This window comes from Lissotriton vulgaris, chromosome 7 (assembly GCF_964263255.1).
Source record: "Lissotriton vulgaris chromosome 7, aLisVul1.2, whole genome shotgun sequence".
NCBI classification, from domain to species: domain Eukaryota; kingdom Metazoa; phylum Chordata; class Amphibia; order Caudata; family Salamandridae; genus Lissotriton; species Lissotriton vulgaris.
In genome coordinates, this window is record NC_141695.1 from 620,858,896 (window position 1) to 620,873,019 (window position 14,124).

Genomic DNA, 14,124 nt, shown 5'->3' on the forward strand with positions numbered 1-14,124 from the left:
AAATGGTATCCAGCTAGAGAGGGTAGCTGTCTTCGATTACCTGGGTGTTACGCTGACGGAAACCTTTGGTTGGGGCCCACAGCAAGAAAAGGCAGGCCTAAGGTTAGCACAGATGGCAGAGGGAATAGCAAAACTATACAGACACTTCAGATCTAGACAACCGAGCCCATTGACTGAGATATACAAAGTCCAAATCAGGAGTGCTGTAATGTACTGGGCAGAACTTTGGGGACACCTCCCTATAGGTGGATTGGTCAAAACCGAGAATAAGTTCATGAGGCAGCTCTTGGGCCTACCACAAAGCACCCCTCTCATCCCCCTACGTATGGACCTCGGGATAAGACCCATAGATGAGGAGATCGGACTGTGACCCCTGACTTTTTGGCGAAGGCTATGGGCGACTCCAGAGCTAATAGCCTACCAGTCGGAACTAAAGGCGATCATTGGGCACCCAGGGGTGGGAAAACTATCCTGGTTCACCCACATAAAAGATCTGTGCCGTAGACCAGGCCGGCCGAACCTATGGACTCACCCTGAGGAAGTGTCCCCGACAATAACACGGCTCGAACTAGTCGAAACTTACAAACAGTTTAGATTGGCTGAAATCCAAAGGAGCACAAAAAAACAGGCCATTTAACCTCTGACTTCCTTAATTTTAAAGACCAGTATTTATTTGAACGGTTCCTTGATGATGTGCATCCGTTCATGGCAAGGAAACTCTATGTTTAATTCAGACTGGGTTGCTTGCCGGTCCATGCACTTACAAAGAATTGGGCAAAAGCTTCCCCTGTTAGATGTCCTGCCTGCAATAGCCAAGAAGAGACTCCCATTCATGTTTTCTTATTTTGTCCAGGAAATGATGTACATAGGAGGTTCTGGCTTTTACCAATGTGAAGGATCCTGGGGTACAGACAGTGATGGGAGGCCTTTAGAGTTTTGAGAACCGACACTCGTCCTCAGATTGTTTTTGCTGTGTTCCGTTTCCTTAACTCTATGTGGCATAGGCGCTGCAAGTTTTAAATCTCTCCCTGCACATGATATATGTTCCTTTGCCATTTCCTACTGTCTTGATCTTACTAAAATATGAAATCACTGTTTAATTCGCTTTTTACATTTTAATATCTTTTTAACTGTTATGAAATGTGTTCAACTCACTGTACATGGCTATATCCTCTAATGCCCATTGATGTTTTTATTGCCCAAATTTAGTGATGTATGTATTTTATATTTTTGCTTTTATGGTCTATAAGAATGAAATAAAGCTTGGAAATGGAAATGGAAAAATAAGCGCTAGATAAATGCAATTACAATACTTGTGTTTAATGAGACTATATATGTATCTTTCAAATAATTTGTATTCCATCAAGTAAGTGACTGCCTTTCCATAAGCTACCTCTGAAAGTTTGGTAGAGCTGTGGTGCAATCATTTATATATCAGGTCAATGCCCTTGTGCCAAGTGCTAAACATGCAGCAATTTCTGGCTTATCAGTAAACAGCGTTTTGCATGCTTAGCCATGAAAGCCCATGTTTATTAAGGAGAGAGGGCAAACTACAATACCCATAAGGCAGTGTGCTGCTGGCTCAAAAGCATGGACTCAAAAGCATGAACTAACTGAAAGTGTCACACATAACATAAGCCAACTTTACAGCACTGCAGAAACAAGTCAAGATCATCTCTGACAGGCAAGCAGACCTGGTGCAGAGTGCAATACATAAAATCATTACTCCTGCCCAGACTGAGGGATTATATGCCAGAATCGTTTCTAAAATACTAGTATGGGTGGTTAAGGGCATGGGTGTTGAATTCTTATCTCCCAACGTATGTTCTACCAACATACATGGGTACTCAATAACAAGTAGCATTACATATAGATTAAACACTCACAGAAAATAAAAGTACACTCAATACACATTCTTGCCCCCAAAAATGTACTAATACAAACACTTTTTATAAAAATAAAAACACGTAAAACATGTTTTCACTTTGTACCACTCCTATACCAAACATTTCCACAGATAGTTTAAGTCTTTCACTGACAGTAGCTCATCTAAATTCAGAGGGCTCACAAAACTGTTATAGTCTGGGTGCCAGCCTTTTTTAGGTCGAGCTTCGATCGACCTGTTATGTCTCATTTGTGGGGTCTGGCAAACCCACTGATTGCCATGGGTTACTATCTGTGGTAATCAAAAATGCTGGCTTCTTATTAGTGTATTTCTGTAAAAGTCCCTCCTTTGTATGTTCGTCTCCCTTTCCGGCGAGTTCACTCAGAGAGCATTTTGGTCGGCCATCACACAGTACAGCATGTGGTGGCCTCTATTCCCTCCTCCCATCTGCATGTGATGGCCCCTCCTCCCTTTTCAGCAAAGGGGCAAAACAAGGAATTGTAAGGGTGTGCGAGTGCTGCATACAGCTTCTTCTCCTGGGACACGTGCAACATTGGCGAGCGAGCCTTTTGCCTTCATCTCCGTAAGCAGCAGCCCACTCCCAACGAAACTCTATTCTTATCATATTTTATGCTTTTAATGAGCAGGGCAGCACAGGCCACATGCTATGCTGCTGACTAAAAGCATAAAATATTGAAAAAAAAGATTTTGGCGAGTTGCCCTTTTTAGAGTGGGGCGAGGCGGGGCTTGAAGAATGCCCAACAGAGATCTTTGAACTTCGCTAAATAAAATAAAGGAGCGGCTCGCCCAACTGTTTTTTTTTTACAAAATGTTATGCTTTTCGTAGGCAGTGCAGCATGCCGTCTGGGCTGTGCTGCTTTTTCTATCCACCTCTCCTTCTCTATTTCTCCTTCTCCCTCTCTGTTGCTCTCTCCCTCACGCTGGAATGCTGTTGCATAGCTCGGACATGCCTGCAAGTTAGCCCCCAAACTGCCCAGACAAGCCTGCAGCTGCTGCTTCTATCCGTTTTGTAGTCTCTGATGCTTTACCTGGTTTGCTTAAAATCTACATCCACACAGAAACATAGACAGACAGACACACACACACACAGACAGCCTCTCACACACACACACATGCACGCAGACACACATGCAGACACAAATATGCAGTAGATCAAACAGTGTCCACGGTATCCATAGGGGAGCCGCGCGGCGGGTGGCACTGCTGCCATGATGAGGATGGACAGCGGACACTAGTGAGGTGCTCTGCACCCATGGTGCACTTGTAAGGACATCTGGTAACACAGCAGAGCCCAGGCAGGAGTGTTAGGGGTTGTTTTTTAAATACTACTAGCCCTGTGTCCAGCGGCCAGTCAGTGCCAGGGCACATATGATGCAAGAGCCTGGCATAATGCAGCCACAGATAAACCACATTTTTCCCCATCCAGGACTGATCCCATATATCAATCAATCAATCAATCAATCATAACACTTGTATAGCGCACTACTCACCCGGAAGGGTCTCAAGGCGCTTAGGGGAAGGGGGCCGCTACTGCTCGAACAGCCAGGTCTTGAGTTGTCTCCTGAAGGCGAGGTGGTCCTGGGTCAGCCGAAGGTGGATGGGGAGGGAGTTCCATGTCTTGGCCGCCAGGTAGGAGAAGGATCTGCCTCCGGCGGTGGCTCTCCGGATGCGTGGTACGGCGGCGAGGGCGAGGCTAGCGGACCGTAGCTGGCGGGTGGGCGTGTGGAAGGTCAGGCGGTTGTTGAGGTACTTGGGGCCCAGGTTGTGGAGAGACTTGTGTGCGTGGGTGAGGAGCCTGAACGTGATCCTCTTGTTGACGGGGAGCCAGTGCAGGTTCCTCAGGTGGCCAGAGATGTGGCTGCATCGAGGGATGTCCAGGATGAGTAGGCGGAGGCGTTCTGGATGCGTTGACCTTTGTTGCTGCTCCTTCACAACCTCTCCCAGTACCCCATTTAGAATTTGTTCTATGGAAAAATTCTCACATGTGGGATGAGGAAACCAAAGTTCCGGCTTACTGAACTTTGACACTGTTCATCCATTGCTTCCTACTACCTAAAAACAAGGAAGAGTTTTTAACTCCATGGCTGCTAAGGGTTTTCCCCCCGGTGCTGGGATCCCACATTTACCATTGTTCATGACGAGCTCAGCTCGTCATGAGTGTATGGAGGTGTACATCATGACGAGCTGAGCTCGTCATGAGCGTCCAAGGAGTTAATTAAACCAACCATGTGTATTACATGTGGAAAATCTTCATTTATGTTTTTACCTCTTCTCTTCCCCCAATACGTAGTCGTAAATGCTCCCTTCCCTTCCCACCTCACCTTAGACTTCTGTCACATACCGCTTTTATTGATCACATGTTCACACTGTGTGACCCTGGCCAAATTGCCTATCATCTCTTTGTCCCCATTCTCTGACAAACATTGAACCCCGTGAGTGCTTAGATTAATCTCTATACCCGTGTTACACTGCACAATATGGAACTGGACAGTTACAGTGGCAGTTGCTGCTCGCATCACAAGCTACTGTTATTACTGTTGTAATAGTCAGCCTATCAGGCAAGTTTACATTAGTGGCCTTTTTATCCCCAACAGTGAACCACCTCAGTGACACAAACAAGGTTGGCATCAGTAATGTAAAAAAGGATTGTATCAATTTCTATTGCCTCTACATTGCTACTACAAAAGTCATAACTGTTAAAAACATTTCCATTTCAATGCCACTAGCTCTAACGGAAAAAAAGTGAGACCTATTGCATTGCAAATGATTGTTTTAAACATCTGCCTTCCAAAGCACAAGACCACACACACTGAAACTTAACATGGCCTGCACATGAAGCTAACCCACAGGGGTTGGACATTTCATCCGAACTTGCTTTTAGGTGTTACTTCTCAGACCTCTTGAGTGGAAGATTAGTATAGTAATTGGAAGGGAGAAAATGTCCACAATACAGAGAAAGCCTGTCCCCCTAACCTGATCCCCTTTGTTCACAAGGCTATAAATAATAAATGCAAAATGATTTGCAAACCACACTTTATAGACTTCTGAAACAGCTGAGTCCACTATTGAAAATAAAAAAATAGTGAACTATCGTCCGGCCAAATATGAACACTTAAACAAATATGTTAAGTAAATGATCATTTGACAAGTAACAGTTTATGTTAAGTAATGATGTTCAAGCATTCAAGATCTCCGGTAATTTTTGTCCTTTGTTTCACATTTAGTTAACATCTAGAGAGGCTGCCTGATCAACTAGCAGGGGGTGCGTCCATTAGGGTGCTGGGGCGTTGCCCCACCTGGCCACATGGCCTCAGGTCGCACTGCGCGCAAGCAAAATAGCAAACTTTAAAGACAAGTACTTGATGCTCTGCTCAGGCAGGCATTCAATCGGCGTTGAAGGGGGGTGGGGTGGTGGCGGGGCTGGCTGCGGCAGCATAGGAGGGTGATTGACTGCAGCGCTTACTAAAGCGCAGCTGCAATAGTGCGCATGCTCGTTTTTGGGCTGGTCATTATTATGACCAGCCCGAACATGAGCACTAAAGCCACCTCCTAAGGACCAGGAGAGCGAGGGGAGAGTCGGGACCCGAGAGACTGAGGGTTGCTTCATGCAGCAACCCCTGGTCTCTAATGGGCGGGTCATCTTCGTGCCCTAGCCAATCCTGGCGCTGCTAATGCAGCGTCTGTGTTGGCTGCCTGAGGCACCGGGCAGCCTGAGGGCTGTTGTTCAAAAGGCGCGGGACCGGGACCGGCCCAGGACAGAGCAGCACAGAAGGCGCCAAGCAGCCCCCAACGTGGGACCCCGGTCCAGGTCACCAGGTCAGGTAAGTTTGCTTTATTTTAATCTGTCATTTTATTTTAAGCTCCCCCGCGTGACCCTCCCCCGAGTATGAGAGCCGTGACTGATCACTAATAGTTGTTAAAGTGACAAAATAATGACATAGAATTGCTAAAGGTTGAACCATGTTATGCTGCATAATTCGCTCTTATTGCCGCACATGTTGTCATCCATGCCGCATAATTGGGCCTCCCAATGCTTTGGGCTTGCAGTGGCTGTGGTAATAGGTCCGCAAAGGTAGCATGCTGTGGCTGGCAGCTCCCGGGTACTCTATAGTTCTCGCCACAGCTTGGAAGCCAGCCCCAGCCGGAGGCGACCTGGTGCCATAAGCTGCTATGGCCACATTAGCAGCTCTCTCACCAGAAGCGGCTCCTGCAGTCACTCCATACTGGCCCACCCCGACCTATGCCCTGAGGAAAGTGTAAGTACAAATTGTAATGGTAAATTGTATTTAAGAGTGATGAAGAACCTGAGCGAAAATAAACAAACAGGCCCGTTTTTTAGGTCTCGCCTACGCAGTGCACATAAAGACCTTTACCGATCGCTTTGTCTTTTCAGCCAAGAACGTGCACACGCTCCATTGCCATCAATGGCAACGCGTGCACGTGTGGCGATCCACTTCCGGGAGTGCACGGCTGGCACCATATGGTAGCAATTCTCACGGCGCCAGCCACGCGCTCCCGCAAATGAATCGCGCAGGCCCCCCTCCACCCCCTGTTTCATTGGTTGCGTGCCTCTAAGAGTTGCACACCGTTAGCTAAACACCGTGCCCATAGCTCGGTGTTTAGCTGCTGCTGTGGGCGGGTTCTAGCGACAAAAGCAAATTGACGTGACGCCTTATACAGAGTGACTAACTCAGCTTGAAGAAGCTAGCGGCGCAGGCTAATACAGCTTGTTTGCCTACTAAGCCTGGAAGAAGGACTGTGGCCAATTAAAGGATACGCATTACTCGTGCCAACAAGATTTCTGGTGGTAAGTAAATCCACTAAGACAGGTTCAGAGAGCTGCTTAGACTCCATCGCTGATTCCATAGCTACTATGCAAGAGCCACACGGCCCTTACTTGTATGTCAGAACATCATCTCCTTCACTAGCCCCTGCTACTTCCGGTAGTGTGACTCCCCTCCCAGTGCTGCGACTCCCACCGATGTACGGCCATTTGTGTATGAAGGCCTGCATTAGCCGATGACGCCCGGGTTGTCACTGCCATCATCCATCTGTGCATCCGCAGGCCTCCGTCTTTCGCCGGTAACAGTACTCATCCGGTGAGTTCACCCTCACCTGTCGCAGGGGCTTTTCCTCTAGGTTCCTCGTTCGCCGCAGATTTTCACCCCATCTTTGGATAACTACGCTTTTTGTTTTGAGAAAATGCTAAAACTGCAAAAAATCTAATATTGTATTTCCATAATATGTTTCGTACAGCTGACGATTTATAAGTATATGTCTCAATTCTTGTGGCGATTGTGGTGTGCTTGCCTCACGCTTCAGTATTCTCGGCAGCTGTTGGTTTCTATCCCTCTGACAGTCAGATGCCTGGCTTTCTGTGGGCAGATGCTGGCCGTAGGATGGATTATTATACATTAAATCTGTTTCTCCTCATCGCTGCCGACTAACATCTCCTCTTGCAGCTGTGAGAAATAGCAACTAAATCAGGATATTACACACTCCAAGTGTCTGAAAGAAGGTTAATTCTGTACACACTTGATGCTGACTTCCCCTGGACACCGCCCTGTCTGGCAGGTGATTCACAGTTTTACTTTCAACATCTTTGTTTTCTCAATGTTACATGTTACAAGACAATAGCTGCCCTCTGAAAACAAAAGCCTGTTTATCACACTTTATACCACCCTTTTGCGGCTTTCAAAGGATACAAATATCAGCTGTATTATTTGGTCAATTTAATCACTAAGAGGGTCACACGTGATAACCCGATCACTGTCAACATCAGCAGCGAACGTTTCACTAAAAGAGCAATCATGACACTTTACCAGCAAAACACAAGGCGCATTCTTAGGCCGCTCTGTCTTATTATGAATGCACATTTATTTGCTTTTCTTCTTCATGAAGCTCGTATATGACGTGTCTTGGAGGTGATAATGAAGCATATGGACCGGAAATAAACATATGTTTTCACCTAAATAAGTGAGAATTGTGGTATTGTCAAGAAAATCTTTGAGAATTTATTCCAGCACCTGTTGCCAGCTGCATATATATTTACATTGAGAGGAACTTTTAATTGGCTTCGTCCAAATATTAATCTGGAGGTCAGGAAGGCAGCGGGTACGCTGGAGATGAAACGTGATGCCCTAAATCGTATACAGATGAGCCTTGGGTGTGAAAGTGAGGGGAGAAAGACAATAGGTTTGTGCAAAACTGAACACCTCATAAGGTAAAAATATTTGGAAGTTCCCCTCTTCTCTTTAAACCATGAAACTACGCACATAACTAATATCATTACAATTGTTTTTTTTGGGGGGAGGTGTAAACTTGCATATCCCACAAACATACACACCAGCAAAACACAATACACACACACATCCCACCGACACACATCATATCACAGCTCACCACTATATTCCACTACCCTTACGTCACTAAACTAATCACAACTTACACACAAACTTTACAGTATTAAAGACAACAGCTACATTGCTCTAGAACATACCTCTAAAACATTACAAAAATCTCAGGCTAAACACTTATAAGGTCCCAAAGTCGAGACCTTTTGGCTATGCCAATGCTTGTTTAACTTTTCCTGCTGTTCGGGCGCATTTGGGCCTGCATTCTTTGAAAACTTTAGTGTTTCGGTAAACTTCCATTCGTGTTTGTCACCAGGCTTTCTTTATAGCGCCTTAGTGCCAAGACCTCTGGCCGTCAGCTGCTCTTTACAAATAATACGTAATAATAATACCCTCGAAATGGGCCCTCCTTTGCAAATATAACCAGATATCATGAGGTAGGATGATTAACTTCGTTATTGCCCAGCAGTACAGTCAAATTATTCTACACCTAGAATACATGTTACATTTTGAATGGGTGTCATTATTATCACTCTACCCAATTAGTCAGAGGTCACGGCGGAATAAACAAAAGAAACAGTTCGTTTCTTTACTGAAACCCTTTCTGAGAGTCTGTTAGCAGAGCGAGAGGGTTGTGTGCATTCCTTCAGCTGCTCGGCTCGGTGCGCTGCTGCTCCTGCCTTCTAGAGCCGAGACTCGCTTCTCCTGAGGAGGGCGGAGCTGCTGGGGGCCCGTCCGAGCTGTCCAATCGGCAAGACCTCCGGAGGTTGCCGATCGCCAGGGGATACACGATCCCGAGGGGATACCACATATTACACAACACCTGGATCTTTTATTTCAAGGCTGAGGAGATTGATTTTCATTCTGCGCAGTGTCTCTTCAAGAGGGGCAATAATTCACTTGCTGAATATTAATGTTCAACACTACTAGTTGTGCAGAACAGTGAAATGATGACTTTTTTTTTAATGTGCTTGTCATCTGTATTAATGTACTTTAAATAAGCATTTCAGCAACCTCATTTCTTTATTTTCGGTGTGTGTATGTGTAACCATATGCACTTTTCAGCTGGTTTATTTTTTTTCTTCTTCAGAGCCTGAAATGTTTTATGAATGTGCCCCACAGTTATTTATTTCACATGGCTCTCCTAGCTGAGACATCCAGTTTAGCATTTGTAATGGCTTGTTCTGTTCAGGTCACATTTTCGTGAAGAATTGTGCTGTTTTACATTTCACACACCTCCTTCTCATTAAGCATACAATTACCACTTTCAATTTGTGTCTCATGCTTATTGGTTAAGTTATGTTATGATAAGCTGTCACGCGCCTAATGCTCATAATTTCCATTACAGTATAGCTTCTCTATTATTATTAGATGGAATTGCACATTTAAGCTTTGTCTTATAGTTTTGTACAACCTCTTCTGTAGAGGTTTTAATTCTTCCCATTGCATGGGTAGTTTAAAAGATAAAAAAAATAGATCTTCATTGCACATATCCTCACAGCGTAGATTTATTATCCATCCAAAGCCACGTGTGATCTTTTCTCTATTACATTTTCATAATGTTGTGCTAATTCTTTACAGTATCTTTTTTGTTATTATTGTTTTAATATTGCCATGCTTACAGTGATAGGTCAGTTTGCCCTAGTGTTGGGTTCACATTATTTCTGCTCTTAATACGGCGTTTCTTCTCCTGCACATTACTGTTCTATGTCTTTGGATTGTTTTTCTCAAGTCTATGGGCAGGACATCTAGAAGTTTACAGATATCTACACCTCCTCCTCGAAAATATTTGATTCATCTCAGCTCACGCTATAACTGTTTATCCATGGAGGATTCAGTTGCTTCATCGTCCAAAGGTGCATTGCCTTCACAGATTGCCTCAGTCTCGACTGTTTCCAAAACTTCTACAAAAAGATTGAAAAAAGATCCTCCCTCTCCACCTAAACAGACTGCTTCTGTTACAATGGATCTAATACTGGAGGAGATTAGAGCTCTACGTCCGTTCATGGAAGAGACCAAATCCACACTTCAGATGCTCTCTGACAAATGGTCAGCAATGGATCAACGAGTCAACACGTTAGAGCAGAACTTTGGCTCTTTATCTTCTTCTACTTCTAAAGTAGACTCTCTTTGTTCACAGGTCTCCGCACTTCACAAACAAGTTGAGCAGTTGGAAAACAGAAATAGGCGGAATAACCTTCGAATTTATGGTCTTCCTGAAGGGACAGAAGGCTCGGATCCGCCAACTTTCTTTAAATCCTTCCTTCCAACGCTCCTTAAGCTACCTGAAGGCACCATGTTGAATATACAGAGAGCTCACAGACTAGGCCCACCAATGCGTCAAACATCTTCTTCGTCGCCACACAAACCGAGAGGAGTGATCTTGTACTTTTTGGAATATACTGACCTCTTAAAGATTCTATCAGCAGCTAGGGCAATGAATCGTATAATTTGGTCAGGAAATTCTCTGTTCTTCTCTCAGGATTACGCCAAATCGACAGCTGATCGACGCAAAGAATTTTTAGCATTGCGGCCACAATTACGCTCGTTGGGTGCACGATATGGTCTTTTTCACCCTTCCTTGTTTAAAGTGACATTCAATAATAAAACTACCACATATGAGGATCCAATTAAGTTGAAGAGCTTCCTGTACTCTCACCACAGTGACACAATGGAGACCACTTCCTCATTTAGTTCCAGCTAGTTTGTGTTAAGACTCTGTTTCTGGTTGCAGTATTCACATGTTTTCTCTTTTGGTTTTTATTCCATTTGCTATTTCTTGAAACGTTTGCAGCAGTTACTATGCGTTGTCATTGTTTGCAATATATCTAATCATTTTTTCTTCCTTCACAGGTTTCGGTAGCGTGTCTTCTCATACATATGTTAGAGTATGTTTGTTATGCCCTTCCCTCCGCCTTCCCTTGTGGGTCCTGGACACGTCATTATTCCGTGTGGCCTTCCATCCCTCCACCCTTTGTATGTCTTGGACTGTTTGTAAGTTTTCTTTCTTCATTATTCTCTATTCTCTTCATGCTCTCTTTCTTCTTTTTCTTTTCTTTCTCCTTTTGCATATTCTCTTCTCTCATTGGTCTTCCACATTTCCTTTTTACACCCTGCAATCTTCTTTTCTCTTACAGAGGTTGCATTTTTGCTTTGCTTCCTTTCTTTCTTCTTTCTTATATCTAGTTCTGATCTCTTACTTTTTGTGCAGTTGGTTTGATATTGCTTGTATTTTTATTGATTTCACATGTCATTCTCATTGGTATTGTCCCTCAAATGGGTTTTTGATATGCTTTTCTAAAATTATGTTATGCCTTTGAAAATATTATCTTGGAATGTTCGAGGTTTACATTCACCAATCAAAAGACAGAGAGTATTATCCCACCTGGCCAAGCTCAACACAGATATTGCTTGTATACAGGAATCACATTTGTCGGCTGATGAATCTGTTAAATTGAAGAGGGGTTGGGTAGGCGAAGCTTATTTTGCCCCAGGTGATGGTAAACGTAATGGAGTCTTGATTTTGTTTCGAAAATCTCTTCCAATTAAAGTAGTAACGCATTCTGCAGACACTTCAGGTAGATGGGTGCTAGTGAATCTCAATCTAGATAACATCCCTATTTCTATTTTAAATGTTTATGCTCCTACGAGTGGTGACGTCACTTTTTGGACCTCCCTTGCACCCCTTATCACTCAATACTACGTTGATAATTTCATCCTTGTGGGTGACTGCAATGAAGTTTTTGACCCATTTTTGGATAGACACTCAGTTAGTGCATACATTCCTCATAAGTCACAAAAATCTTTTACACAACTCATTACACAATACAAACTTACTGACGCCTGGAGACTCTGCAATCCCACTTTGCGAGAATACTCCTTCTTTTCACCCCCTCATCAAACTCAATCACGCTTGGATTATTTTTTTATCTCTCATCAACTTACCCAATCCCTTATTTCTTCTGACATTGGCTCCATCTTAATTTCTGATCATGCCCCAGTCTCCATTGTTTTAGATGTATTACAAAAACCTACTTCTATTAAAAAATGGCGTTTCAATAATGCTCTCCTTCTCGATGCACAGTTTGTTTCTTCTTTCACATCCTTTTTTCATGAATATTTTTTGTTTAATCACACGGATGAAGTTCCATTCCCTGTAGTTTGGGACGCTTTCAAAGCATCAGCTAGAGATTTCATCATTCACTATGTTTCTCGCAAACGGAAGAAAGCCCAACAAGCCACCAATGACCTCCTTTCTAAAATTAAAAAAATTAGAGCACTTATATTACACTTCCAAATCAAAGGATTGTTTAAATGACCTTATCGCCACCAAAATTCAATTTAATAAAGATTCCACGTACAATGCCTCCAATTTCCTCTTAAAATCTAGCGCCAAGTTTTATGGTGGACAGAATAAGGCTGGGAAATTGCTGGCCAACTATCTAAAGGTAAAGCAGAACAAGGTCAATATTGAATCTATCTATAGTTGTGACGGGTCACTAAAACACAAAAGTGAAGATGTCCTACAGGAGTTTTTGCATTTTTATGAAACATTGTATTCGTCTGAATCATCTTCTTCTCAACAAGACATTTCCCAATTTTTGACCAAGATTTCCTCTCCTTTTGACACTCTTCCGGATCTTTCCTCTTTAGAATCAGACCTTACGCAGAAAGATCTCCTTCAAGCTCTTAACTCTCTCAAACATGGTAAAGCTCCAGGTCCCGACGGTTTCACTGTTGAATTCTTCTCCTGTTTCTCAAAACTACTTATTCCCAAATTACATACTCTTCTCTCCACTTTCCTTCAAACTGGTTCCGCTTCTGTCTCTTTCTCTGATGCCCTTATTTGCATTATCCCGAAACCAGGTAAAGATCCACAACATTGTAAAAACTATCGTCCTATTTCTTTAGTAAATATCGACTATAACATTTTTTCAAAGGCTTTAGCATTGCGTTTAGAATCTTTTTTACCCGAGCTTTTAGGGAAAGAGCAATCCGGTTTCGTTAAAGGTAGACTGCTGACGGATAATACTAGATTGTTTTTTGACATTCTCTCTAAGACCTCGCATAGCTCTCATCCCCTTGCAGCTATAGCCCTGGATGCAGAGAAAGCTTTTGATCGAGTTGAATGGCCGTATCTGTTTAGTACTCTGAAGTGGTTTGGTTTTGGTCCAAAGATTTCCACCCTGATTTCCCTTCTTTATTCACACCCTAGAGCAGCAATTTCGGCAAACGGTACCTTATCTTCTTACTTTTCTCTTAATAGAGGGGTTAGACAGGGATGCCCACTTTCACCTTTTTTATTTAATCTTGCTTTAGAACCTTTCCTTTTGAGAATTCGTCAGAATGCTAATATACATGGTTTTAATTTCCACGACTCTGATATTAAGATGGCAGCATACGTTGACGATGTATTATTATTTCTCTCCCAACCAGACACATCCCTCCCTGCTTTTTTGGATGAAGTTAATTCATTTGCACAAGTATCTGGCTACAAATTAAATAAGGATAAATGTGAAATTTTGCCACTTACCAAACTCACTCTCAAGGACGATTTCTCTGCTTTGGGCTTTACTTGGAGCCCTAACTCTATTAAATATTTGGGTCTCCATTTTACTTCTTCTCTTTCGGGCACAGTTACTAAGTGTATGGATGACTGTTTACAAAAGTTGACTACTCTCACTAGCAAATGGCATCCTCTATATCTATTGTGGTGGGGGAGATTAGATACAATCAAGATGATGCTCTCTCCCATTGTGCTATTTACAATATCTAACATACCGGTTTCTATCCCTTTGAAATGTTTCAAGAAAATTAACTCTATTTTATCTTCCTTTTTGTGGGGACATAAAAAGTCTCGTATGT